General features: G+C 53.3%; 3 non-coding genes across 3 annotated transcripts; 1 reads left to right on the forward strand and 2 right to left on the reverse strand.

Moving 5' to 3' along the window:
• Positions 1-457: 457 nt before the first annotated feature.
• Positions 458-539, forward strand: TRNAS-AGA (transfer RNA serine (anticodon AGA)). The gene has a single exon. It is a non-coding gene; the product is annotated as a tRNA-Ser (tRNA).
• A 2,987-nt stretch (positions 540-3,526) lies between these two features.
• On the reverse strand, positions 3,527-3,608 carry TRNAS-UGA (transfer RNA serine (anticodon UGA)). The gene has a single exon. It is a non-coding gene; the product is annotated as a tRNA-Ser (tRNA).
• Positions 3,609-22,139: 18,531 nt separating this feature from the next.
• Positions 22,140-22,221, reverse strand: TRNAS-UGA (transfer RNA serine (anticodon UGA)). The gene has a single exon. It is a non-coding gene; the product is annotated as a tRNA-Ser (tRNA).
• Positions 22,222-22,713: the final 492 nt, after the last annotated feature.

Here is a 22,713-nt window from a genome sequence, read left to right on the forward strand (position 1 = left end):
CCCAGGAGGCCGTTGAACTCCTGGAAGTGGGGCAGGTAGCGGCCACTGCCCCTCGAGTGGCTGGCCTCATCCTGGGCCTGGCAGTCGGCCTGCCACAGTTCCTTCACTTTTCTCCCCAGTAGTTCAGCTGTTCAGGTGGGGTGACCCTCGGAGCTCAGGCCAGAGAACAGGTGGCTGAAGGCTGCAGCATCCTGGCACCAGCCAGTCATGTGGAGCAGCAGCTCCTCATTCCCCAGCGTGTCAGAAGTCCTTAAACTCAGTCTCACTCCAGGAGGGGCCCTCGTCTGCGTCCCCTGGCTGGGCTCCTGACGCACCTCAGACGGCTTGAAGGTGGCCGGGGCTGAAGAAAGGGGAGGGCAGCAAACCCCCCCAGCTGTCCGGCTGTGTTCCTCACCAGCCTCGGCCCACCGAGCATTCACCAGGGTCTCTGGCCTGAAGGGGCAGAGCTGGTTTCATAGCTGTGATGGCTGAGTGGTTAAGGTGTTGGACTAGAAATCCCATAGGATTTCCCTGTGCAGGTTCAAATCCTGCTCACAGCGAGGGCTGTGTTTTAGCCACATCCTGGAACCAGGACACTACAGCAGCACACACCCTGAGACACTGCCCAGGGGCTGTCTGTGACCAGTGTGTGGAAGAGGTCAGGGGAGTCTGTGCCTGGGGGAAATGCTGACCCTGGGGTGTGGTCACTGCTCTGGCTGCTGCCTGGCCCAGCCTGTCTCCTATGTCAGCCCAACTGTGCTACACTCACCTGTGTAATGCCCTGGGAAGCAGTGCGGCAGCCCTGGTTCAGCTGCAGCCAGTGATAGGGCAGCTGCCTCTGAGGGAATGGCCTGTTCCCAAGGCTGGCTCAGGGGCTCTGGTCTCTCCCAGCTCCTGAGCTGTGCAGTACACAGCTGGGAAAGGGACAGACACTTGCCCAAGGGGGAATGAAAGTCACAATCTCCTGTCTGCTCCAACAGCAATAGACTGATCTACACAACCGGACACAGGCCAGCATCCCTTCCTATGGTTCTCCCACAGGTTGTGGGGACCAGCTCAGTGCAGGGCCAAAAAGGGGGCACAGCATAAAAACTGTCATCACCCCTGTTCTAGGGGCAGCTGCCACAGCTGGGAGACCCCGGCTCCTCTGCTCTCTGGGGCAGAGTCAGTGATGCTCCTTTGCATACCCACAATGCATTGCGTGGTGTGTCCAGAGTCCCTCATCCACAAGCTGCCTTTGCTCCTGGAGCCTCTGGTTCTGGTGCTGAAATTCGGCTGGAAGCACCTCTGGGCAATGGGCTGCACAAAGGGGAGGCTTTGTGGGTTGTCTGTGTCATCACTGTGATGTGAGAAGAACTTGCTTTCCCCCCGCTCCAGCTCCTTCAGCCGGTTTGGTGTGTAATTTTCCCTGTAATTTTCTCTTCCCTGCTTGTATAATTTTTGTTTGTTTGTTTGTTTGTTTGTTTGTTTGTTTGTTTGTTTTTTAAGCTGTCTATGCAGAGGGACATGTGAGAATTTTTTTCCAGTTTGTAGTTGATGTGTGTTAATAGTTTCAGTTTTTTGTGTATTTTCTTGAATGTTGCTTGCTGTTTAACACCATTTTTTTCAAATGTACTTGCTGTGCTGTGTGGATGATGCTGTGATTTTGTTAAACTTTTTGTGTGTTGTATAATTTTTGGCTACGTCTACACGTGAAGCCTACTTTGAAGTAGCCTATTTCGATGCTGCGACATCAAAATAGGTTATTTCGATGAATAACATCTACACGTCCTCCAGGGCTGGCAACGTCGATGTTCAACATCGACGTTGCGCAGCACCACATCGAAATAGGCGCAGCGAGGGAACGTCTACACGCCACAGTAGCACACATTGAAATAAGGGTGCCAGGCACAGCTGCACACAGGGTCACAGGGCGGACTCAACAGCCAGCCGCTCCCTTAAAGGGCCCCTCCCAGACACACTTGCACTAAACAGCACAAGATACACAGAGCCAACAACGAGTTGCAGACCCTGTGCATGCAGCATGAATCCCCCGCTGCAGCAGCAGCAGACAGAAGCCCTGGGCTAAGGGCTTCCCTAGCTGGCCATGATCGTACAGTGGTTAGTACTCTACACTGTGGCTGCAGAAAGCTTGGTTCAAATCCAAGTCATGGCAGTGATAGCCCAGCACAGGGCTGCTACTGCTTTTATTTTCCCCAAAAGGGCGGTGAAGAACTGCAATGCGTTACCTGAAGAGGTGGTGAAATCTCCATCCCTGGAGGTTTTTAAGCCCTGGCTTGACAAAGCCCTGGCTGGGATGATTTAGTTGGGGTTGCTCCTGCTTTGGGGAGGAGGCTGCACTCAATGATCTCCTGAGGTCCCTTCCAGCCCCAGGATTCTGTGGTTCTAAGCCCATAGCCACAGGAATGGGCCTGGAAAGCAGATTATCTGTCTGGTGGAAGCTTTGTGGGGCCAGGTGCTGAGAAAGCCCCGGGCAGAGAGAGGGAGTCCTGGGAGACACAGGATCTCCAGAGAAGCAATAAGGACACAGTCTATGCTGACAGATGAGGGTGAGAGGTGTCCAGAGGGCAATGCCAGCCAGCCCCAAAGGGTGAGGGGCAGGTGGGGAGGGCTGGAGCCATTGTTCACGGCTCTGCTTCCTCCAGTCTGAGTTCAATGTCAGAGGCACCTGCTGGGGCTGCCTTACTGAGGCACAGCCCTAAAGCTCTCTGAGCTGCTTCCTTCTCCTGTCCTGCACGAGAGTGAGTGGGGTGACTGGCGCCTGTTGGAGCCAGGTCTTTGGCCCAGCCGGATGGAAAGGTTCAGGCAATCGGTTGGTGCACTGGAACTTGGCAGTGTGCCCAGAGATCCCTGGAGTCCTGATGCTGGTGTGATCTTGTGAGCCTGGGCCAGCCCTCCCTGGAAATGCCGTGTCTCTCCTGCTGAAGGCTCTGGTGCAGAGAGAAGTGATTTAAACTCCCCACTCGCATGTACACAGGGCTCTTCTGACCCCAATAGGCCCCCTGCCGCCCACCCCTGCAGTGTGGGAAAGAAAAGTTTGTGACCAAGAGAAAACAAAGGAACAGGACGGGAGGTGTTACAAGGCAGGTCACAGACATACAAAGCCTTCAGAAGCCTTCTTCCACGCCGTGCTGGGGAGTTTGCAGGCCTGATATTCCCTCTACAACACATCCCCAGCTGGGGCGGGTCATTCAGTGCTTTTCTCAGAGCTCTGCTTCTCAAAAGGTGACCCCAGAGGGGAGGAGCAGGAACCTGGGAGAGGTGCAGCCTCCCTCTGACCTTCCGGGTGATATGTGGCTTGTGTTTCCTCTGTCCCAGCCACAAGCTGCCCAACATGTAACCTGGAAGCCTCAGGGTTATGTGCATGGGCATGGCCAAACCGACCTGCTGAGCCTTCAGCTGGGCCCAGCAGCAGCCAGAGCAGTGACCCAACCACAGTCTCCCCATCCCTATTATACACACTGGTCACAGACAGCCCCTGGGCCGTGTCTCAGGGTGTGTGCTGCTGTATTGTCCTGGTTCCAGGATGTGGCTAAAACACAGCCCTCGCTGTGAGCAGGATTTGAACCTGCACAGGGAAACCCTATTGGATTTCAAGTCCAACACCTTAACCACTCGGCCATCACAGCTCCAAGGCTATTTTTTCTTGAAGGCCAGAGACCCTGGTGAATGCTCGGTGGGGGAGAAGGAGGTTCACTGGCCCTGGGGCAACTTGTCACTTGATAGCTGTGTTTTGAGCACACTGCTGTACGCCGGTGAAACATGGACTTTGCACTCAAAACCAGAGCAGCGGCTCAACACATTCCACATGCGCTGCCTTAGGCGCACACTCGGTATCTCATGGCAGGACAAGGTCCCCAGGAGCGCAGTGCTTGAGAGGGCACTGCCTCCACGTTCACCCTTCTCAAACAGAGGCGTATGCGCTGGCTGGGCCACGTCTCACGCATGACGGATGGCCGAATACCGAAGCGCCTCCTCTTCGGCCAACTGGCGTCTGGAAAGAGGCCGAAAGGGCCACCTAAATTGCGCTACAAGGACACGTGCAAGTGTGACCTCAGTGCTCTCTCTATCAGTGCGAACACCTGGCATTCGCTCGCCTCAGACACGCATGTCTGGAAACAGGGAGTGAAGGAAGCGCTTGTTATGTATGAAACTACCTTGGTGAAGGAAGCGGAAGGCAGGAGAGCCCTCAGAGAGGTCCGTGCCCGTGACCCCAGAGCGACGTCTGCCTCCTGCTGCTCACTGTGCGGAAAGGACTGCCACTCCCGCCTTGGATTGCACAGCAACAGGAGACACTGCGTGAATCAGTCCAGCTGGGGCGCACACCCAGGATCCCTTGGGATCGAAGGATGCCTACAACTAATGAAAAAAGAGCCGGGGTGGGGTGGAAACCACATGCTCAGTAATTCATATTTCTGCATGTTGCCCTTTTAGCCCCCCCCCCAACCACTCCCTCCCCCCAAAGAGGTGCTGGTGGTGTAGTGGTTAGCCTGGCTGCTTCCCATGGAATTGGCTTGGGTTCAGTTAACACAGCTTTGCTTCTTACTTCCTCTTCCCCCAGCAAGTGCTCTGTTGGAATTGGAGAGCAGGGATGATTTGCTCCTTGGTGAGATGGGGGGTGTTGGAGTTTTAACCTGTGGTGCTTGGTGTGAGCTAAGATCTGTTGGCCAAAGCTTTCAGGCAGCTTTTGTGCAACCCCTGTAATGTGGTCAAAGGAGCCCAGGACAAGGGGAGAGCAAAGCAGCTGGGGTCACCAGGAGCTTCAGGCGTCTCCAAACAGACCTACCCACACGGAAATGAGAAGTGGGAGGAGAAGAGTGAAGTCAAGCTGCCTCCTGGGGGCTGAGGCAACTCAAGGCCTCCTGGGGCTGCTCTGCTCCAGTGGAGTAGTGGTAGAAATGCCGTCACCACCAGGCTGTGGGTGTTTGCCGGCTTCTCAAGAAAACTGGCAGCAGAAAAATCCTGAATATTTAATACCCAGCCAGCAGTTCCCCTCTTTCTGTTCTTTCCAAATAACTACAGAGAGCCTCTGGTGCCCTTTCATGTGAGAACAATCTCGTGACTGATGCTCACCTGCCCCGACTGCCCTGGCTAGACAAGTGTCAGGTGTGAAGAATCAGAACTCTCCAAGCAGAAATCTCCATCCAGCCCTTCAACACGCACCATCCCCTCCCCCTTCTCAGTAACACTTTTCCCATCACCTTTTTGACCCTCCATCTCTTGTCCTTGTGTAAGTGAGGAACAGGAATGCTGAGCTCCCCATTTCCTTACCGTCCCCTGGATATACGTAATTCATGTCTAGGCCCAGTGCACAGATGGAGCTGATGTGGAAAGACATAAGACATAAGAACAGCCATACTGGGTCAGACCAAAGGTCCCTCTAACCCAGTGTCCTGTCTGCTGACAGTAGCCAATGCCAAGTGCCCCAGAGGTGCTGAGGGGGACAGTCAGCTGGGGAAGGGTTATTTTCTCTCCTCTCTGGGCAGGTGTGGATAGAACTGAAGAGAAGAAAATCCACTTCCACTCTCTGAGGATGATGGAAATACCAATTTCTCCTCTCTTCACTTCTACGAGAGCTGAGGACAAGAAGAGACTTTTCCTGCCAAAGGCCAGGATGTTAGAGGAAACAGAGAGCGAGAGAGAGAGCAGAGCCCTGGCTGAGTGTGTCTTGGGGTCATGACTACAGCTATTTTGAATATTTCAAAAAGCTCTTTTGACAAAAGGACTGTGTAGAGAGGGAATAGCGCCTCGTTCAAAATAAGCCACAGTCCTTCCAATGACTGTATTCAGAATAGGCTTCGGTGTCTGCAGCTGCTGTATGTCCAAATAGCTGAGCCATATTTTGAAATCCATATTATGTGTAGTAAAAAAGAGTAAGCCAAGCTAGTCTATACACTATCAAAACAAAAAGCAGTCAAGTAGCACTTTAAACTATTTTGCTAGTCTTTAAAGTGCTACTTGACTGCTTTTTGTTCTGATATTGTGTGTAGCTGTGCTATGTTGGAATTGGCTATTCTGGAATACCTCTTCTGGAATACCTCACTCAGGAATAATGCTGCTGTGCAGACATAGCCTTTGGCTGTGTCGACACGTGCTGCTTCTTCTGGAAGCCTCAGGCTAATGAGTTATCTGGAAAATGCTAATGCGGCATGGATGCAAATTTTCCACACCTCATTAGCATATCAGCACATGGTTCGGAGTCCAGAAGAAGCTCTTCCTGACTCCGAAGTACATGTGCAGACGTGTGGCCTGCGGGGATCTTCTGGAAGGAAACCCACCTGTGCCCCAAACACGCTCACCCGTGCCCCCAGAGCCCTGAAGTCGCTCTTGACCTGCTCAGCATCACACTTTGCCGTATCATTAGTGCCCACATGGATAAGAAGCATAGGATAGTAGTTAGAGGGACGGATAATCCTCGACAACACCTCTGTAATGTCTTGGCTACGGGCCCCCGGCAGGCAGCTCACCTCCCGAGATGAACTGTCAGGGCGAGAGATGGGCACCTCCTTCCCCCTTAGAAGAGAGTCCCTGAGCACCACTAATCTGCACTTCCTCCTCGCAGGGGTGGCAGCAGACTTCCCAGCCGTGGGGGCACAAGGCTTCTCCTCTGCTGTGTGGGGCGATTCTTTGTCTCCTGTATCAAGTACAGCGCGTAACGGTTTCCTAGTACCACGGCGGGAGGGTTCGGAGCAGGGGTGGAACACTGCCTGCTGCCAGCAGTAACCAGCTGCCAGTGTCCCCCCGATCTGTCTCCTCCGCCACCAGTGGTTTATCAGCTGTCCTGTGTCCTGGGACAGTGACCTCAGCTGTCTCCACACAAATACTATCCAGAAACTGCTCGTGGAGTCGGGTACTCCTCAACCTGGCTACCTCCTCCTGTAGCTCTCCCACCTGCTGCCTGAGAGATTCCACCAGCAGGCACCTTTCACGCTGGACGGTGCCCCCAGCCTGGATATCAGTGAGTGGGAATTGCAAGCCACAGTGCCTGCAAAGCCGCACCAGCATCTGGGCAGAGGCATCCACGGCCAGGCCGTCTGTCTGGCTACAGGCGCAGGTGGAGGAGACAGGAGTCGTGTTCGCACAGGTGTTGGGGGTCTTCCTAACCATTGTAGGCCTCCGTCACACTCCCTCTTAAAGGCCCCGTCTGCAGCTCCCTGCCCGTGTCTCTCCCCTGGTCGCCCTTGCCTCTGACTTTCAAAGCCGACTGGCCTGGGTCAGGCCCTCCCCCCTGGGGGTCACACAGGGAAAGGATGATCAAGGCAATCAAGGGAACAAAGGTGAGGCAGGTATCCCACCCGCCTCAGAAACTGAAACTGAAACTCACCCACCTGAAATCAAAATGGCAGTTCAAATTCAAACAGTTAAGCACACGCACTCACTCACGCACTCACTCACTCACCCGCCCCAAAAGCCAGCGCTCTCACCTGGTAGCTTCTGCAGCGGCAGGATCACTTGCTCTGCCTCCGAAACTCCCCTGTCTGCAGCGCCCTGTCCGCTTCACCATGAAGTCCAACCCCGAGCTGAGACTCCTTTCTGCAGCCCTATTGGCAGCGTCCCAGAGCAGTTGATTGACTGACTGACCCTGCTTTAGGCAGCGGCAGAAACAAAAAGTTGTGTTAACAACCAGGGTGAACTTGCAAATGTTACAGCTTCTTAGCAAGGGCGCTGATGAGCTCTGTCCCTGAACAACCTGTAGCAGAGAGAAGAACCAGGCAGAAGTTCTCTGTCTGAGCTGGAGCTCAGAGACGCAATGGATGCCGGTTTCCCTCCCATGCGACTCAGCAGGAGCAGTTACAGTCCCCTCAAACTGGCACACCAGTGTGAATCTGATAAAGTCTTGCTCGAGCTGGAGCTGCTGAGCTGTCAGCCGGCACTTTAATGGAGTGGGCCATTTTGTTAATGACCATTTGCATGGCCATTTCGAAGTGTTTGGCTTGTGCAGACGTAGCCTTAGAAAGACGTAGTTTTCACAGCTCAGAAGAGAAAAATTGTTCTCTGCTGTTGAAATATATCGTAAAGCTTCCCACAGAGCTGTCACTAAGAGCAGTGGGGGTTCATCTGGGTAAACGTGTGAGTGTAGGAGGCTCTGAGTGTGTGTGGTCGTAGAATCACAGAATCGTAGAACAAAAGAGCTGGAAGAGACCTAAAAATATCATCGAGTCCAGCCCCCTGCCCGAGGCAGGACCAAACCCATCAGATCAGCCCCGCCAGGGCTTTGTCAAGGCGAGACTTAAACACCTGCAGGGATGGAGACTCAACGACTTCCCTGGGGAGACCATTCCAATGCTTCACCACCCTCCAAGTGGAAAAAGTTTTTCCTAATGTTCCACCTGGACCTTTCCAACGGCAACTTGAGTCCATTGTTCTGTGTTCTGCCATCCGTGACCACTGTGAACGGCCTCTCTCCAGCCTCTTTGCAACCTCCCATCAGTAAGTTGAAGGCTCTTATCAAGTCCCCCCTCAGTCTTTTCTTCTGCAGACTAAACAGTCCCAATTCCTTCAACCTTTCTTCAAAAGTCATTTGCTCCAGCCCCCGAATTATTTTGGTCACCCTCCACTGGACCCTCTCCAGTGTATCCACATCCTTCCTGTAAAAGGGGGCCAAGAACAGGACACAGTATTCCAGATGCGGCCTCAACAAAGCCGAATAAAGAGGAATAATCAGTTCTCTGGATCTACTGGCAACGCTCCTCTTGACGCAACCTAATATGCCATTAGCTTTCTTGGCTACAAGGGCACACTGTTGACTCTTGTCCAGCACCTCGTCCACTCCAACTCCCAGATCCTTTTCGGCTGTTATTCCCCACTGTCCCTCAAGTGTTAAAGTTTCATGAAAGGGAAAAAAAAAAACCTATGAAGAAGAAAGCAGAGCAGGTGAGGGTTGGACATCCCTGGACCCAGCCTCCCAGAGCTACCAGCCCTCACTGCACAGCGCTCCTTACTCAGGTAGGAGCAGCAGGATCACTCTCCCAAGGGCACCAGCACTCCACAGCAGCTCCATTGGCTTTCTCTGCTTCTCATTTCCTTGCCAGGTCTTCTGACCTCAAGAACTCCCTCTCTAGGAAGCGAGAAAGTTATAGAAACAGGAATCCACTACCAAAGCCAAACAAACACAGACACACTTTAGCAGAGACTTGCGTGGCACCCGAGAAATCCCATTCAGCCTGGTTCAAATGCCTCTGGCTATGTCTGTACGACAAAATTAGGTTGAAGAAGTTTGTTGTGGCTGGTTTTAGTAAGAGGGAGGCCAATGTTGCAGAAGAGAGAGACATTTGCAGGCTGACAATTCTGGGCTCCTGGGAAAGGAAAACCAGCAGTGGGAGGATATGGACATGGAACCGACTCTCGCCGCACCTGAAAGGGGAGGAGGTACCACTTGAGCTAACCCCCCACATGTGCAAGCCGTTTGAGGCACCAGCCAGGGAAAGTGAAGGCTGCAGAGTCTGAAGTGGAACAGTGTCAGATGTGTGTGGTGGAAGGGGAATATGTACATTTGGGAAAGGGTCCTGAGTCCTGGATCCCAGCCACATGCCTTGGCACAAAGAGCAACGGCTCCTGCATGAGGTGTGTCATGGGGATAAAAGTTCCCCCCACAAAAAGCACCACACCTCAGAAGAGAAAACCACTGTGATGTAACCCAACAAACCCAGCCACACACCGAGCTCGGAAGCCCCAGCTGGCTTTCCCAAAATTCCCACTGAGGTCCATCACACTATGACCAGCCCTCCCTTCACCTTGCTGGACACCCACAGACAATGTCCCGTCCAGCCTTTTCCATCGAGACCTGGATTCTCCCCTGGAGCTTTAGCGGAGGCGACAGGAGAGCAACAGAGGCTCAGCTGCAGCTTTGGCGCTGGGTCTGGAGCCGAAAGCCACGCCATCTTTCTTAGTGGCACTTGCTTCTTTCCTCTAGTTCCTCTTTGGCAAGTATAGGAAAACAGGCCGGGGGAAAAGCTGACCTCCAAGGGCAGAGGAGGCCAAGGCTGAAAGCTGTTGGGAAGAGCTGATTGGCCTTTTGCCTCTAGTTTGCCCTGATGGCACCAAGGGGCGTTCTCTTGGGCCGGGAGGTGATGGTAGAGCACAGGCCAGCGGGAGAAACAGAATCGCCTGCCAGAAGAGAAAGGGGATGAGCAAGGATGAGATGCCGTGTTTCTGTCTGCTTTCAAGCGGGAGCCATTTTGCAGGCCTGGCTAACACGAGAGCCCAGTGGGCTACAGAATCTCCACTTTCTTCTTTTGCCTGTTCCCTGAAATGCCATCCGCTCGGGAGGCGTTCACCCCGACGCATGCAGCCGGGCCTAGCTGGGCAGAGCGGCGGCTCCCCTCTCCCCCACTTTCGATAGCTCAGCTGGTAGAGCGCAGGACTGTGGGGAAGGTGAAGCATCTTCTCCCCAGGTGGCTGGTTGAATTCCAACTCGAAGGAGAGGCTCTTTTTGTCCTCCCCTTTGCCGAACAAGAGAAGAAAGGAAACACCCCCTGACAGAGCAGAGAACGCCAATCCAGGAAGAGGCAGCTGTACTCTCCCAAAAGCAGCCAAAGCCCTGCTTCCGCCCAGGAGGAAAGGGTCCTCCCCAGGCCCAGCAATGGGCCCCACACCTTTCAAGCTTCAGCACAGCCCTCTCCCAAGTGAGCTCCTTTGACAATGGCTCTGCAGCCCTTGCCCCTGCCGCTTCTCGAGCTCGGCAGTAGTGCACAAGAAAGAAGCTCTTGCCTGTGGCCCCACCAGGCAAGGTGAGAGCTGCCTGCTTCCCTCAGCCTGACCCATTTTTTGCCCCTTTCCTACCTCACTTCCCCACTTGAGCCAGTGGGCCAAGAAGGAGCAGCTGGCAGGAAGGCCAGAAAGGGGAAGCACAGGCTGTCTTTCTGCCCATTTTCCATCAGGGCTCCTTTTGCATGCCAAGGACACGCCACAAGCGGCTCGATTGGTGGGCTCTTTCGCCCCGCCTCTCAAATGCCATTCATTTGCTTGCCATTGGTCCTGACACGCACCCGTGATGGCCTGCTGGAAAGTCAAGGGCTGATGTGCGAGACGTCAGAGCCTCCAGTCTCCTTTGCCGGCCGGAAGCATCACTGATTGCCGGGCCTCTTTTCCTGCCCAGAAAGGTGGGCATGTGGCTGCTGAGGGAACACACCAGGGAGGCTCTTGGCACCATCCTCATCGACCATGGGCTCAGCGTCCATTGGTGTCCAATGCCCGTCTCTCTATTTCCTTCCATCTTTCCCTCTCTAGTGCAGAGCGCCTTCCTTTCTGTAGACGAGCTCTGCGCCGAGCTACCAGATCGTCTCCCTGTTCTCTCTGGGCTCTGCCTCTCGTATTCGAACCCACCGTTATGCCCTAAACTCGGGGGGGGGAAACTGTTTTCAGTGTTAAAATGGTTTTTCATTCTAACCTGGCCTCACTCTGCAAGGGAAACTAGATGGCCATCTGCACTTCTTTGAAGTCCCTACCTTGTCGCCTAGAGATGATTCATCCTGTCGGCTCCTCTGTCTGTTTTATCGGGTTCCTTTGTCGTGTAAACTGGCCTCAGACACATCTGTTGCTTACAGACATGTATCAGGGCAAAGAAGAAAATTACTGACTAAACTGTCTAAACAAACTGTATAAAGAGTCCTTACAACTGGTTCTCAGGGCTCCCACTTCTTTGCAAGCTGGCAGCCTGCATACATGCAGAATAAAGTTTCCTTTTAGATCTCACTCTTGCCTCATGCTTTGACCTCTAGCCTCGGGCTTTGGGGGACACTGTACCCCAGGGGAATGGGGTTCCTCAACAACTGGCATCACAAACAGGATGGCTTGGAACTCCAGCTGGAAAGGGTGATGACGGAGAACAGGATGGGGCCACAGCGCGCATGTGAACAGTAAGGGATCCATCTAAATTCCCCCGGTCTGCCTCCCTGTTCTCATCGCCGGCTGAACTGCCTGGCGGTTCGAGTCAACTTTTGTTCCTAAATTTTCTCCAGGAGGCTTGAGAGGGATTTAAAATGTTGGGTGTAGCCAAATGGGTTGTTGCTGGCTGACTGGTGGCGAGTCCAAGCGCATGATTTTGAGTGAGCGAAGTCTGGAACGGAACCACAGCCGCACTGGCGCTGTCAGTGCTACTGAACCACTGCCCAAAGCAGGGGCGGTTTCTCCCCGGCGCGTAAGAAGTGTGAGTGAAGCTGACAGTTTCTCTGGACTCCCCCCACACCCATCCTTGGAGAGGGCTGTGTTGCTGGACGCCTGTGCTGCACTTGGACAGGGTAACCCCATTAGGCTCCTGTAGTAGACTCCTAGCAGGACATCACCCTGTTTTTTACCCCTCTTAGTTTAACCCAGAGACTCTCAACATGTCCATGTCCTACATCCATCTCCACCTCAGTACAAGTGTGTCCATTTTTAATATAGAAGGCAACACCTGCGCCCTTTCTTACCTGTCTGTCCTGCCGAAGCAGGCTGTACCCTTCCATACCAACATTCCCATCAGGTGTATTATCCCACCACGTTTCCGTGACGCCAATGATGTCATAGTTGTATGTATTTATTAGCACTTCCAGTTCTTCCTCCTTATTTCCCATACTTCTTGCATTCGTATATAGGCATCTAAGATATTGATTTGATCTTGCCTCCCTGTTTTGCCCTCACCCTCTTTTTACTCTGACATTGTTGCCCATGCTGCCTCCCATTTCTGACCCACCTCCCAGATTGCCATGTTCTCCACTTATCTGTGGGCTTTGCTCCCCTGCCCCCATCAAACTTAGTTTGAAGCCTCTCCTCACTAGGTTAGCCAGTCTGTGTCCAAATATGGTCTTTCCCCTCCTCGAAAGGTGAACACCATCTGTGCCTCGCAGTCCTTCCTGGAATAGCATCCCATGGTCAAGGAAGCCAAAGCCTTCCCGGCGACACCATCTTCGAAGCCAGGCATTCACCTCTAGGATGGACCTGTCTCTGCCTGGGCCCCTACCACTGACAGACAGGATTGAGGAGAATACCAGCTGCGCCCCAAACTCCATGTTGTGGAATCTCCATTGCTGGAGACATTTAAGATCAGGTTAGATAAATATCTGTCAGGGATGGTCTAGACAGTACTTGGTCCTGCCATGACGGCAGGGGGCTGCACTCAATGACCTCTTGAGGTGCCTTCCAGTCCTAGTATTCTATCATTCTGTGAAAAAAGCAGTCCAGTAGCACTTTAAAGACTAACAAAATAACTGATTGGGTTATGAGCTTTTGTGTCCCATGAAAGCTCAGCACCTAATAAATTATTGTGCCAGTCTTTAAAGTGCTCCTGGACTGCTTTATGGCTTTGATAGTACACAGACTAGCCCGGCTTTCTCTCTGTTCCTGTTCAATATGAGCAGCAATTGTCACTTCCCCTCTGTACCCAGATCTCAGCCGAGGGACAGGTTTGCTGGGTTGATGTGTATTGGCATAACTGTGACCCCGACCAGCCCAGGGCTCAGCACGATCCCCTCCCCCTCCCCCACTCAGCTACTGCTGTGTCGCCAAATCTCAGCCTCTGCACCAGAGCGCAGGGGACAGAGCAGAAGCTGGGGGATGGGAGCTGTTTGTGATGGGCCAAGCAGGGGGAGGCGGCAGGTGCACCTGTGACAACTTCCCTGCTGCTGGGCTGAGATGGCTGGTTCCTGGCTGGCAGGTGCCCCAGTGTGGGGCACAGGATCCCCCAGGGGCACTGCAGGCGGCCTGACTTCATAGCACTTCCCCCTCCCCTAGAGAGGAGCCACTGCTGGCCCAGCACCTGAGCCCCCGCCAGCACGCGCCCCCCCCAGCATCCCTTCCTATGGTTCTCCCACAGGTTGTGGGGAGCAGCTCAGTGCAGGGCCAAAAAGGGGGCACAGCATAAAAACTGTCATCACCCCTGTTCTGGGGCAGCCACCACAGCTGGGAGACCCCGGCTCCTCTGCTCTCTGGGGCAGAGTCAGTGATGCTCCTTTGCATACCCACAATGCATTGCGTTGTGTGTCCAGAGTCCCTCATCCACGAGCTGCCTTTGCTCCTGGAGCCTCTGGTTCTGGTGCTGAAATTCGGCTGGAAGCACCTCTGGGCAATGGGCTGCACAAAGGGGAGGCTTTGCAGGTTGTCTGTGGGGGCCCTGTGATGTGAGAAGAACTTGCTCTTTCCCTGCCAGCTCCCTCATGGGGATGGGGGGTGGGTGAGAAAAGGAGGTATTCTTTGTTTTTTTCTTCAGTTTGTATAATTTGTTTTGAAGATTTTTGTACACTCAAATAGTAACAAAGAGGAAGCCATGCTACGCTACACACTATCAAAACCAAAAGCAGTCAAGTAGCACTTTAAAGACTAGCAAAATGGTTTATTAGGTGAGCTTTCGTGGGACAGACCCACTTCTTCAGACCAGAACAGACTCAATATTTAAGGCACAGAGAACCAAAAACAGTAAGCAAGGAGGACCAATCGGAAAAAGATAATCAAGGTGACCAAATCAGAGAGTAGAGGGGTGAGGGGGAAGGTCAAGAATTAGATTGAGCCAAGTATGCAGACGAGCCCCTATAGTGACTCAGAAAGTTCCCATCACGATTTAAACCATGTGTTAATGTGCCGAATTTGAATATAAAAGCCAGCTCAGATGTTTCTCTTTCCAAAACGGAGCGATAATGTCTCTTCAGTAACACACATACCTTGAGGTCATTGACAGAATGCCCCATTCCATTCAAATGTTGACTAACTGGTTTGTGGGTCTGGAGTGCTTTGATGTCTGTTTTGTGCCCGCTGACCCTTTGTCTAAGGGAGTTAGAAGTCTGTTGGCACATGATGGCGTAGATGATGGCATTGTTGGCACATGATGGCGTAGATGATGTTAGTAGAGGAGCATGAGAAAGTGCCTGTGATTCTGTGAGTAACCTGGTTACGTCCAGTGATGGTATTTCCAGAGAAGATATGTGGAGAAAGCTGGCAGTGGGCTTTGTTGCAGGGAAAGGTTCCAGGACTGGTGTTCCTGGGGTATAGACTGTGGCTGTTAGTGAGGATCCTCATGAGGTTGGGAGGTTGTCTGTAGGAGAGAACAGGCCTGTCACCCAGGGCCTTCTGGAGTGTGGCATCCTGATTAAGGATTGGTTGTAGGTCTTTAATAATTCGTTGCAGTGGTCTGAGATGGGGGCTGTAGGTGATGACCAGTGGTGTTCTGTTCTTGGCTTTTTTGGGCCGATCTTGGAGTAGCTGGTCTCTGGGTATTTGTCTGGCCCTGTCAACTTGTTTTTTTACTTCTCCTGGTGGGTAATTCAGGTTTATGAACATTTGGTAAAGTTCTTGTAGTTTTTGGTCTCTGTCAGTTGGATCAGAGCAAATGCGATTGTCCCTGACTGCAAACAATGGATCTAGTCACGTGTGCAGGTGTGATGGGGTTCTGGGGTCCCCCAAGCTCTGCACCCTGTCCGCAGGCAGGAGAGTCTCTCACTCAGTAGGAAAACAGCAGGTTTATTAGCCGACAGGACACAGCATCATACAGAGGAGTCAGTACAGCAGGCAGAGACAACCAATCCCATCCATGTTGGGGAGAGGAGGCCCCGAGGGGCCCCCAGAGCTGGGGCCTGGCCCCCTCCTTTGTCTCTCTCTCCCTCAGCCCAGACTAACTGCTTCCAACTCCCAGTTCCAATTCAAACCCCTCAGGCTCCACCTCCTCCTTTGTCTGCAGTACAAAGGTGTTACCTGGTCATCAAGGTTACCCTCAGCAGGAGCCTCACACCCTATGTGAGCCGCTCACACACACAGGTATCCCCCACTCCATCACATCTCTCCCCCCTTCCAGACCGAACTGAGCGGGGTCACTCAACTGGTGACCTGGGGAAGTTCGGGGCTCTCCCCTTGTGACAGGGCATCGGCTGTACCCTCAGTGCTACCCTCGATGTGCACCACCTCCTCGTCATAGTCCTGCTGGGGGAGGCTCCAAGTCAGGAGCTTGGTATTGGCCCTTTTCATGTGATGCAGCCGGCCAAGTCCCTTTAGTTCCCTTGGGTTGGTTGGTCTCGCTGCTTCGGCCCCGGTCCGTCAGCCACGTTCTCAAGTCGGGCAGGCAGAGCCCATACAGATGCTGCAGCACCAACAAATCAAATAGTTCTTTTCTGGTCTGGGCCCTGCCCTGTCTGACCACCAGCCCATACAGCTACTCCGGCCAATGTCTGGAATTCAGTTACAGTCCAGTAAAAGAAGGTACAAATGCTTCCACCCTTGGCATTTAGCCAGACCACCACAATGGCTGTGTGCCTCAGTTTCCCTTTCCATGCCACACAATAGGTTTGGAATGTTCCTTCTCATGTTAGAGGTTGCAAGACTAGTTACAGGGAACCATGGTGACATTTTAGAGTTACAGACTCCTTCAACATACAATTCATGCTTCTACATCAATGCCATCATGTCACATGGCTCTTTTTAAACATTTAGTGCATGGTACAATTCTACAGCTTTTGGTAGCAGCACCCCTTGGTTACAGCAGTTAGCGTGAGTAACAGAACAAACCCATTGCAACTGTACATTTACGTTGCTCTTTGGTAGACCACAACTTTTGTGTAACCTCCTTGAGAATCTGGTATTTTGGGGATAAATGGCTGAGGCCTTTTTTAGCACCATCAAGTTCTAATCTTCTCCCTTGCCCCCTGGGGTGGAAATCTGATCTCTCTGGCTGTGCCCTCCCTTCTAACAAGAGCTGGGCCATTGATGATCTCAGGGAGATGGCCCCCTTCCAGCCAGTCTGGAAATTTGCAAACCAAACTGCTTTTTGAGAGTTGTTTTGTGAGTCCCAGACGCAGAATCCACATGAAGGAATCCCTGTTTATCCCTTACTGGCCCACCAGGCCCACAGCATCTTTGTCCTTTTACCTCCAACTTCTGCCTCCCTGTGGAATCAGAATTGGAGTCCAGTGTGAGAATATAAGTGTTTCTAGCATCTGGAGATGGGGAATTGCTGAACCTCTCCTGCATCCTACAGAGATTGGCTGTGCAGCTGTTTTACTTGGTTCTCACAGGGCTGCTCACATTCCCTGATAGTTTTTACTTTACTTGCACCAGCTTCCAATTCCTGAGAAACTTTTACCCTGCCTGCTTTGGACCCTTCCAGAGCACAGCCAGTGGTTTCACACTCAGGCAGGTCCTGGCCATCAGGGGCTGAAACAAACTTCTCCCCAGGCAAAGGGCTGCTCTGGCTCTTACAGACATGCACCTTTCCTGTTCACTCTCCTTCACCTCACTCCCATTTTCTGCAGTCCCCACAGACGGGTCAGGAAATTCTCTTCCTTAAGAGCTTCCCCAAACAATAACTCACCCCTGTCTGCCTCCACGGGGGCACTGCTCCCTTGAGCCACAACCAGCTCCTGGGGTTCACCTACACCCAGGATCACTTCTGGCCCATTAGGCAGATTCCCACGTAATCCCCCTCCAAGCAGACAGCCAGTACCACCGGACAGAAGGTTAGGATCCCTTTCCTCCCTTCTGCTACCAGCTCCTTTATCTTCATCAGTCAGCGTAACTCCATTGCCCGTCTGTTCTTGTGTCCTGGCGAGAGGATGACTCTGGTAGGACAAAGTCCTCTCACCCCCTCCCAATAACACCTCAGCATCAGGCAAAGAACAAGTACCAGAATCGTCTGGTCTCTGGGATTCCCTGATGATACTAACTGGATTAGACCAAGTTAAAGCATTATTTCCCCTGAGAGACACAGAGGCAGGCCCACTTCCCATCTGGGCTTCAGCTGCCCTCAGATCCAGCTCTGGGATCTTGGCTCCATCTCGAGCCCCCACAGGCTCAGGCAAAGGATTCATTTCCCCAGAAGCAGAAGCACTTTTCTTGCACCAAGGACCAGTGTCCTTAGCAGGGACACCACTGCCCATCCCAGAGCCATTCCCTCTGTTCCAGCCCCCATGGCTGGATTCAGAGACACACCTGGAATGCTCTTTTCTGGTGGATCCTTCTCCAGCCACCCTAGCTGAGGAATCCTCCTCAGACAATGGGATAGTTTCCTCATTGGCACCTTTTCCAAACGCAGGCTCTGCTCTCTCCCCAGGCTGCTGCTGCTGCTGTTCAACACAGACAGACAATGGGAGACACTCTCTCCTTTGTCCCAGCCCCCCAGCTGGTCTCCACACACACACAGAAGGTGGAGCAGCTTCTCTCAGAGACAACTTGCCATTCCCAGTGGACAAGCTGCTTTCCTGCCCAGACACACAGGCACCTTCCTTGGCCCAGGCCTGGAAAACTCTTTGCAGGTCTGTCTTGGCCACTAGTAGATGATGGGTTGGAATCGCTCCTTCCCTCCTTGAGCTGCGGCAGGCCACTCGGTTCAGAACTCCATGCAGTCCAGGGTTCCCTGCCCTGATCCGGGCTCACCTCTGCAGGATTCTCCTTAACCCTCAGCTCTGCCACTGCACATCCACCCTGCCTTGTCCAGCTTCTTTAATCTCGATTCAGTTTCCAGGTGCTGCCACTTCACAGCGGAGTTGCTCAGCGTGGTTGCAGGCTCTTAGGCTGATGCCCTCTGCACCCCACGATTCCTGGAAGAATCCCTTCAGTGTGCCAGGCTCCTTGCGGGTCACAAGCTCCCCGGGGTTAGGCCGTAGGCCCCTCTGCCCTCTGGGACCGACTCCAACAGACTCCCAGTGGAACCCCTTCTTCAGTGTGACACCCGCTCTCAAGGGCCATGAGCACCCTGTCTTGGGAAGGACTCATTCAGCGTCAGCCTCCTCAGGGGTCACTTGTTCCTGGGGGTTGGGCTCTCGGCCCCTCCACCTTCTGGGACTGACTCCAACAGATTCCCAGGAGTAACCCCTCCTCAGGTGTGACACCCCCTCTCGAGGACCACAACCGCAGTTGCCTGGGTTCGGCCGCAGGCCCCTCCGCCTTGGGGAACTGCACCTCACTGCCCTTCAGCACACCTGGGTCTCGCAGGCCCCTCTTCTTCTTCCGTGGCACCCGTCACTTACTACTAGATGCTCCATCGTCGGGGTGCAGAACATCCCACTCCTGACACCAGTGTGATGGGGTTCTGGGGTCCCCCAAGCTCTGCACCCTGTCCGCAGGCAGGAGAGTCTCTCACTCAGTAGGAAAACAGCAGGTTTATTAGCCGACAGGACACAGCATCATACAGAGGAGTCAGTACAGCAGGCAGAGACAGCCAGTCCAATCCATGTCGGGGAGAGGAGGCCCCGAGGGGCCCCCAGAGCTGGGGCCTTGCCCCCTCCTTTGTCTCTCTCTCTCTCCCAGCCCAGACTAACTGCTTCCAACTCCCAGTTCCAATTCAAACCCCTCAGGCTCCACCTCCTTCTTTGTCTGCAGTACAAAGGTGTTACCTGGTCATCAAGGTTACCCTCAGCAGGAGCCTCACACCCTATGTGAGCCGCTCACACACACAGGTATCCCCCACTCCATCACAGCAGGATGGAAACTAGAAGCATGTAGGTAAGTATAGCGATCAGTAGGTTTTCGGTGCAGTGTGGTACTGATCACACCATCCTTGATTAGTACTGTAGTGTGCAGGAAATATATCTCTTGCATGTTGTAATCGAGGCATAAGTTGATGGTGGGGTGCAGATTGTTAAAGTCTCTGTGGAATTCTTCTAGAGTCTCTGTACCATGGAGAGGAATTCCACAGAGACTTTAATAATCTGCACCCCACCATCAACTTATGCCTCGATTACAACATGCAAGAGATACATTTCCTGCACACTACAGTACTAATCAAGGATGGCCTGATCAGTACCACACTGTACCGAAAACCTACTGATCGCTATACTTATCTACACCCTTCTAGCTTCCATCCTGCACACGTGGCTAGATCCATTGTTTACAGTCAAGCTCTTAGGTACAATCGCATTTGCTCTGGTCCAACTGACAGAGACCAAAAACTACAAGAACTTTACCAAATGTACATAAACCTGAATTACCCACCAGGAGAAGTAAAAAAAAAGTCGACATGGCCAGACAAAAGCTACATGCCCTAGAAAGAAAAGCTCACTAAAAAGCTTCCCCAGCTGGCCATGATCATACAGTGGTTAGTACTCTGCACTGTGGCTGCAGAAACCTTGGTTCGAATCCAGGTCATGGCAGTGATAGCCCAGCTCAGGGCTGGTCCTGCTTTTATTTTCCCCAAAAGGGCAGTGAAGCACTGCAATGCGTCACCTGAAGAGGTGGTGAAATCTCCATCCCTGGAGGTTTTTAAGCCCTGGCTTGACAAAGCCCTGGCTGGGATGATTTAGTTGGGGTTGCTCCTGCATTGGGGAGGAGGCTGAACTCAATGATCTCCTGAGGTCCCTTCCAGCCCCGGGTTTCTGTGGTTCTAAGCCCATATCCACAGGAATAGGCCTGGAAAACACAGTGTCTGTCTGGTGGAAGCTTTGTGGGGCCAGGTGCTGAGAAAGCCCCGGGCAGAGAGAGGGAGTCCTGGGAGACACAGGATCTCCAGAGAAGCAATAAGGACACAGTCCATGCTGCCAGCTGAGGGTGAGAGGTGTCCAAGGGGCAATTTCAGCCAGCCCCAAAGGGTAAGGGGCAGGTGGGGAGGTCTGGAGCCATTCTTCAGGGCTTTGCTTCCTGCAGTCTGAGTTCAATGTCAGCGGCACCTCCTGGGGCTGCCTTACTGAGGCACAGCCCTAAAGCTCTCTGAGCTGCTTCCCTCTCCTGTCCTGCACGAGAGTGAGTGGGGTGACTGGCGCCTGTTGGAGCCAGGTCTTTAGCCCAGCCAGATGGAAGGGTTCAGGCGATCGGTTGGTGCGCTGAAACTCAGCAGTGTGCCCAGAGATCCCTGGAGTCCTGATGCTGGTGTGATCTTGTGAGCCTGGGGCAGCCCTCCCTGGAACTGCCGTGTCTCTCCTGCTGAAGGCTCTGGTGCAGTGAGAAGTGATTTAAACTCCCCACTCGCATGTCCACAGCGCTCTTCTGACCCCAATAGGCCCCCTGCCGCCCACCCCTGCAGTGTGGGAAACAAAAGTTTGTGACCAAGAGAAAACAAAGGAACAGGACGGGAGGTGTTACAAGGCAGCTCACAGGCATACAAAGCCTTCAGAAGCCTTCATCCACGCCGTGCTGGGGAGTTTGCAGGCCTGATATTCCCTCTACAACACACCCCCAGCTGGGGCAGGTCATTCAGTGCTTTTCTCAGAGCTCTGATTGTAGAAAGGTGTAGAAAGTTTACCCCAGAGGGGAGGAGCAGGAACCTGGGATAGATGCAGCCTCCCTCTGACCTTCCTGGTGCCACGTGGCTTGTGTTTCCTCTGTCCCAGCCACAAGCTGCCCAGCGTGTAGCCTGGAAGCCTCAGGGTTATGTGCATGGGCATGGCCAAAGAGACCTGCTGAGCCTTCAGCTGGGCCCAGCAGCAGCCAGAGCAGTGACCCCACCACAGACTCCCCAGCCCTCTTACACACACTGGTCACAGACAGCCCCTGGGCCGTGTCTCAGGGTGTGTGCTGCTGTGTTTTCCTGGTTACAGGATGTGGCTAAAACACAGCCCTCACTGGCTACGTCTACACGTGAAGCCTACATCGAAGTAGCCTATTTCGATGTGGTGACATCGAAATAGGCTATTTCGATGAATAACGTCTACACGTCCTCCAGGGCTGGCAACGTCCATGTTCAACATCGACGTTGCGCAGCACCACATCGAAATAGGCGCAGCGAGGGAACGTCTACACGCCACAGTAACACACATCGAAATAAGGGTGCCAGGCACAGCTGCAGACAGGGTCACATGGCAGACTCAACAGCCAGCTGCTCCCTTAAAGGGCCCCTCCCAGACACACTTGCACTAAACAGCACAAGATCCACAGAGCCGACAACGCGTTGCAGACCCTGTGCCTGCAGCATGAATCCCCGCTGCAGCAGCAGCAGCCAGAAGCCCTGGGCTAAGGGATGCTGCACACGGTGACCATAGAGCCCCGCAGGGGCTGGAGAGAGAGCGTCTCTCAACCCCCCAGCTGATGGCTGCCATGGAGGACCCCACAATTTCGACGTTGCGGGATGCGGATCGTCTACACGGTCCCTACTTCAACGTTGAACGTCGAAGTAGGGCGCTATTCCGATCCCCTCATGAGGTTAGCGACTTCGACGTCTCGCCGCCTAACGTCGAAGTTAACTTCGAAATAGCGCCCGACGCGTGTAGCCATGACGGGCACTATTTCGAAGTTAGTGCTGCTACTTCGAAGTAGCATGCACGTGTAGACACAGCTACTGTGAGCAGCATTTGAACCTGCGCAGGGAAACCCCATTGGATTTCAAGTCCAACACCTTAACTGCTCGGCCATCACAGCTGTGCAACTTTTCTCTGCCCCCAGGCCAGAGACCCTGGTGAATGCTCAGTGGGCCGAGGCTGGTCAGGAACACTGCCAGACAACTGGGGGGGTTTGCTGCCCTCCCCTTTCCTCAGCCCCGGCCCCGGCAGTGTCCCTGGAAGCTGTGTGCTTGGGCGGCTGCTCAGGAGAGATGCAGGTGCTGCCTGGCTAATTAGCAGAGCCCCACAGGCAGCAGCCGGTGTTTCTCTTGGAGGTGCACATCTGCCCAGGCCTTGGTGCACAGAGGAAAATGTATTCTACATCCTCAGGGAGCATTCGAGGGAACTGTGGCCCTGGGGCAGCAGATGGTGGGGGAGCGGGATCATGCTGCCCCGGCTAAAGTTCAATGTAAAATCGGAAAAATCACAGCTTTCTAATTCAGAAAATATTGTTGCCACAAGGTGCAAATAGAAGAACATTTTCATTTACGCTCAGCAGCTTTCCAAAAGCCGGCACCTAGACACACTTCTC

Source organism: Carettochelys insculpta, chromosome 7 (genome assembly GCF_033958435.1).
Source record: "Carettochelys insculpta isolate YL-2023 chromosome 7, ASM3395843v1, whole genome shotgun sequence".
Taxonomy (NCBI): Eukaryota; Metazoa; Chordata; order Testudines; family Carettochelyidae; genus Carettochelys; species Carettochelys insculpta.